This window comes from Arvicola amphibius, chromosome 17 (genome assembly GCF_903992535.2).
Source record: "Arvicola amphibius chromosome 17, mArvAmp1.2, whole genome shotgun sequence".
Classification (NCBI taxonomy): Eukaryota; Metazoa; Chordata; class Mammalia; order Rodentia; family Cricetidae; genus Arvicola; species Arvicola amphibius.
The window spans coordinates 38,236,630-38,242,987 of NC_052063.2; the positions used below are offsets into that span (position 1 = coordinate 38,236,630).

The 6,358-nt window shown below is 40.8% G+C and overlaps 1 pseudogene; it reads right to left on the reverse strand.

Annotated features, from left to right (window-relative positions):
* Positions 1-4,083: 4,083 nt before the first annotated feature.
* LOC119803653 lies at positions 4,084-6,231 on the reverse strand (annotated as a pseudogene).
* Between the last annotated feature and the right edge of the window lie 127 nt (positions 6,232-6,358).

A 6,358-nucleotide genomic window follows, 5' to 3' on the forward strand; every position in this document is an offset into this window, starting at 1 on the left:
GGTGTCACCTTGTTGGAGGAAGTGCGTCACTGTGTGGGTGGGCCTCGCAGTTTCCTATGCTCAGGATACCGCCCAGTGTCTCAGTCGACTTCCCGTTGCCTGCAAGATGTAGGACTCTCAGCTATGGTTCAAACACCATGTCTGCCTGCGTGGGCCATGCTCCCCACCAGGATGATGGACTGAACCTCTGAAACTGTAAGCCAGCCGCTCTCAACTAAATGTTTTCCTTATAAGACTTGCCATGGTCATGACATCTCTTCACAGCAATAGAAACCCTAAGACTGAGACAGATCTTGTCTCAGGACAATAAAATGGAGATTGAGAGAAAATGACAGCAGACACCCCCACACACATTTGGCCACGCAGAGGCATGTACCCCTACCACGCACCTGTCCTCATGTATGTGTCTCATACACATAAAACGCATACAGGCATTTTTTTTCCACTGAGTAACACTTTAGTCTTTTAGTGGTCCATCTTCGATTTCCTGCTAGTGCACACAAGTGTGCGCATGAACACACACACACGTGCACACACATGCACACAGATGCCTAATAAAATAATAGTAAAAAGAGGGAGCTGGAGAGGTGGCTCCGCAGATTAGAGCACTTGCTCTTGAAGAGGACCTGCCTTCCATTTCCCGCATCCACATGGCAACCATAGACATTCGAACTTCAGTCCCAGTGACCCATTGCCCTCTTTTGACATCCAGGTGCACCAGGCACTCACATGGTCTACATACATGAAAACATTCATACACATAAAATTAAGTAAGTTTTTAAAACCAAAAAAAAAAAAAATGCAAGCCAGCACATCTGCCCTATTTTCTAACCTTTTCTTTTCCAAGAGTCCTGTGTAGCCCAAGCTGACCTCGAACTTCTGCATTCACTTCAAGAGTGTTGGAGTCACAGGAACGTGCCAACACGCATAGTTTAGCTGTGGCTTTGTTTCATGATGGGATCACACCTAAGGCTCTGTGCATGCTAGACGAGCATGCTACCAACTGACCACATCCCCTCAACATCTTTTCTGGCCAAGAAGCCTACTGTGAATGAACTTCTGCTAATGTGGCTTTAGTCTTAGCAAATACGTATGGGAAACACACTAGGAAGGGAAGATGACACCCAACGCAGTAGGTAGAACCTATTATTCTGTTCTTTGTACTTCAATTCCATGTTTTTGCCAATGTTTACTGAGAAGGTATTATACACAAAGGGAACTAGAATATTGCTCTCAGTCTTTACGAACTGGCTACAATAGCTGGGGACAGTGGAGTGTACCGTAACCCGACCAAGTCAGAGCCAAGAGCATCTGCAGCTCCCCAACAGCCTCAGCCACTCAGGAAACTCCAGGCTGCCTAGGCTATCCGAGATCCAGTCTCCAGAAACAAAGATAGTTTTTTTTAAGGTCTGGGTGCGGTGGGGCACTCCTTTAGTCCCAGCACTTACGAGGCAGAAGCAGGCAGATGTCTGTGAGTTCAAGGCCACACAGTTACATAGTGATACCCTGTCTCAAAACAAAACAAGAAAAATCCGAACACGCGAATACGTAAGACAGCCACACAAATTTAACATAAAGTAAAACGACTAAAATATGTTAATGATGAAAGATGTAAAAAGCAAGACATGTCAAAGGAACGAGTCAGCACAAGCCTGACTAAGGAAATTTAGACGACTTCATGATTCGAGTCCATTTATTCAGTGCCCAAAGAGTGCATGCAGCTGCAAGCAGCCCCTTGTCCCCTTTGAAGACAGCATCTCACTATGTAGACCAAGCCAGCCTCAAACTTGAGGGTTAACCTGCCTCTTCCTCCTGATGCTGGGATTAACATGGAGTTAAAGGTGTGTGCTATTTCTCCTAGCTTTCTTTTTCCTTTCTTTGTAGCCATTTTTCTGCCTGCATGTACACCCTGCACCAGCAGAGGGCACCAGATCTCATTATAGGTGGTTGTGAGCCACCACTGGTGGCTGGAAATTGGTGGCTCTCCAGAAGAGGCAGTGCTCTGCACTTCTGAGCCCCGGAGACACTTTTTAAACGTTTTATTATGAAACATACAAATACAGAATATTTTTATATCCAAAAATTTAGAAGAAATAAAAAAAAAAATCACTCAAATCATAGCACCTAAAAATAGCCTTTCTTTTTCTGAAGTTCCAGAGGAGCGTTGAGGGTCTAATATAAAATAGTAGCAGCAGCAGTGAGGTGTGGTGCTCTGAGCGCTGAGGGTGCCAGTGGAACAAGGTCATCCCTGTAGACAGCAAGTTCGAGGCCAGCCTCGGCTACATAAAACTATCTCAATAAAACAGAAAATGAGCTGGAGAGATACTCGCTGGAAAGCACTTGCTACACTTCCAGGAGATCTGGGTTTGATGCCCAGCACCTACACAGTGGCTCACAACCATCTGTAACTTCAGTTCTAGGGGATCCAATGCCCTCTTCTGGCACCCATGAACATGAACACGGTGCACAGGCATACATGCACACAGGACATCCACGTAATTAAATAAAAACCAAAATTTAAACTTAAAAAAGTGGAGAAGGGGAACCACTATGCAGAAATATAGAACCAAACCATGCTATTGGCTATGAAGAATAACCATAATCAGGCAGGAGAGACAGTTCATGAATAAAGATTTCTATCTCCAAGCTTGATGACCTGAGTTCAATCCCTGGACTCTACTTTGTAGGGGAGAACCAACTCCTGAAAGTTGTCCTCTGACCTCGACAAGTGGGCACCCTACCTGCATGCAATAAATAAAAAAAAAATGCTTAGCATAAAAGTCAGTAACAAGCTGGGTGGTGGCGGTGCACACTTTTTATCCCAGCATTCAGGAGGCAGAGGCTCTTGCCTCTGTGAGTGTGAGGCTCTCTGAATTCGAGGCCAGCCTGATCTACAGAGTGAGTTCCATGGCAGTCAGGGCTACACAGAGAAGAATAACAGCAAAGCAAAGTTAGTCCCAACAGAAGGAACGGCTGTAAGGGCACTGCGACATGTTGAGACATTCACAGAGAGAAACAACTACCAATCCACACTACACGGAGACAGACTTTATGGAGAAGACAAGCTAGGTTTGAGACACAGCCTTAGTCACTGTGGGCTGCTATAACACATGGCTGTGGACTGGGGGAGTTAAATAACAAGCATACCCTGACGTTCTGGAGTCTGTAAACCCAAGAGGAAGGTATTATCAGATCCACTGTCAGAGGAGAGCCTTTCTTTTGACATGCAGCAGCTTTTTCTTTTTTGGTGTTGCTCAGTCCCCCTTAAGGAGCATCATACCAAAGTTCTTCTGGTCTGCTCTGCCTTGCTGAGGCCCCCTAGAGTGTGTCTCAGTAATGCTTTTCTGATATAGATATAAATAATTTGCATTGGTATGGATCTTGGTTTATTGATACAAATTTAAGATCAATTTTGTTACATGTATATCTCTGCTCTTGACTAAGGTATTGTGTTTGTGCAGTTTATTTTAAAAAATGTAATGTATATTTAAGAAATACAGGTTAATAGATAGTCATCTATAATAGTCAAACTTTGTAGTCATGTTAGGTTTCCTAGATGTACAGAGATATATTTCAAGATGGATAAGGATTTCTCAAATCTTTCAAAGACCTTCAGAATATGGCATTTAAGATGTTTAAGAACGTAGGACTTTTCGTGACAATGATACACGTCTGCTCCTAGCTGCAATAATTACTTCAAGAGGAAGATGGACAATGAAGAGGCTCCTCATGGCATTGGTTAGCCTGTTGAGCTAGAAACTGCTCTTGCTCAGGTCTCAAATACAGGGCGTGTTTCTTTCACTGACTCTGGGTTCAGAGTCAGGGTGCTCAGCGATTGGTCAGTTTCCTGCTCCAGTTGTCCCTTTTACCCTACACTTATAGCTCACATTCTTGACCGAATGTGTTCTTGAGAAAGTAAAGCACTGTCCGTGTCCTGAGGGCAATTGTGACATTTCGTACATCAGTCGGCTGATGACATGTGACTGAGACACACCACATCAGAGTGTTGAATTCATTTGCCAGAAATCTGCCACCTGAGCCTAAATGCTAAAGCTTTACCTCTGATTCCAGACTGTAAAAATGTTAATGCATACGTCTTGTACAACCTGTAACCTGAGCTATCAAACCAAACCAAATAAAACTCAGAATAGTGGTACCTTTAGCAGTACCAGCTCTGCTCTCGCAGAGTTCTAATACAAGAACCTTTTCATTATGGACTTCATTTTTGCTGTAGAATATCTGGGCTAATTCTCCAACTGGAGCTAAAAGAGTCTGATTTTCAAGGCTTGCTTTTTCATTAGCATGCTCCATTTCTAGAGGATTAACTTGCAGCTCCTTTTTTGTAGATGTGGTTTCTTCTAATTCTTTCCTTAAGAGAATCTCTCCTGTTCAGAGTCTCTAAGTAAAGCCCTAGGTTCTTCACATTCACCTACACTCTCTTGTTTTTCTTAATCTTTCCTTCTAATTCTAACACTTGCTCATTGTATTCAGAAACCAAGCCAGGTTTTTCTTCCTTCAGTTTTCCTAAGGATTCACCTGCAGCTTATAGGACTTCTACAGCTTATAGACTTCTACAATCTTCTTCTTCATTTTCTTCTAAAATGTTTGCCCCCATTGATAGACATATAACTGAGATTTGTCACATGACTTCTGAACTTGCTTATTTTCAAAGTTTACTTAAGTTAGCTCATGCTTCAAACATTAACTGGAGATTCTCTTCTAATTCAGCAACACACCATGTAAGGAAAAATCTTTTTGAGACTGAAAAGTTTCCAAATCTCTACTCAGCTAGATCTTTTCAGAAAGTAGTCTATTATTTCCTTCATAAAGAGACTTGATTTAGATGAAATGCTTCTTGGTATTCAGTCATAGTTTTCATTTGAACCATAATGCTTTGGTCATTTTGATTGCTTTATCTTAATATTTCACCTAGTTTCCCCGTAAACTAATTTATTCTTGTTCTCAGTTCATTCTTGTGCTGGGCGGTTTAGCCCTGCTCCTTCCCTGAGCTCTACTGTCTCCACTGTTCCCTTTCCCATTTCTGATGGAAATTATCTTTTCATGACAAGTTTTCCTTTTACTTATAAAATCATCTTTCTCTTCAGCAAGAGAACATATCTTTGTTTCTAATTCTTGTTACATATAATCTTTTTAATCAAGGCTGGCTAAGTGTATGTTATTGCTTGCCTTAAGGCTCCTTACAGTACTTTCAAGTTTGTGTACAAATTATGGTTGAGATAATAACTTTTCATTTTCTCATTAGAGGCAATTCACAGTTTTAAGAAGATCATCTTTTTTGTTAAAAGCCATTCTCAGATTCTTCTGAAGCTCATGAACATCAGACACTTGCGTTTGCTTCATTGTTTCAAACTCTTGACTTATTTTTCCACAAGAGTCTCCAGGTTCAGTTCGTAAAAGTTCAATCATTTCTCATAAACTCTCATCACTTAGGATTGCTTCTTGCTTTTCATGTTGTAGATTTTCACGCTGTTCCATAACAGACTGTATTTCAAACTAATGCTAATTTTTCTTTTCCTAGACCTGACATAAATATCTCACTAAGTTCAGAGATTTCTTTATTATGGAGCTTGTGAAGATGCTGTATTTCTATAGTATGTTGTTCACAGCAAAGCAAAACTGTCTATTTAAATCTTCTTGCTCATATTTAGATTTTTTTACTCCACAGCTATGTTCTTGTTTAAACAGCAACAATTCATTAATTTTCAGCTCTAAGCCATCTTGTTCATGGAAAAAACACATCTTTTATATGTTGCGCCTCCATTTCAAGCTTCAGCTTGAGATCATTCATGTAAGTCACCTCATCTTTTAAGGTACCATGTTGGGATTCCAGTTCTTTTAAAGAATCTTCCAATCATCTTACTTTCTCATATACTGTCTGTTCTGCAAATGTAAGGGCACAGAACAATTTTGGTTCTCCTGGCTTGCATCTCGTGTGTCTTCATTTAAGGTTTCTGCTTCACAGTGGTATTTCTCCTGATTGCTCTCTCTTCCCCTGTACCCTTGCACTCTGTAATCTTTTAGTTTATTTATTTCTGCTTCATGTTCTTTACCTGTTGTTTCTATTTGATACATCAGCTCATTAACTTTTTCTTTGTGTGTAGCTACCAGCTGTAAAATTTCTCCTTGAAAAGTATTAATATCTTCTTGGTAGGGCTGAGTGTTCTCAATGACTTTTGGAAATGAATATTCCCTTGTGTTTTTTTTTTCCATGTGCTTTTGGACACATAAAATTTGTTCTTCAAATCCCACGTGTATTTCAACAGATACAAAAAAGTGGAATAAACCCCTGTATCTTAACAGATCACCATGGTTTGAAGTTAGAATTCAACAACAACAT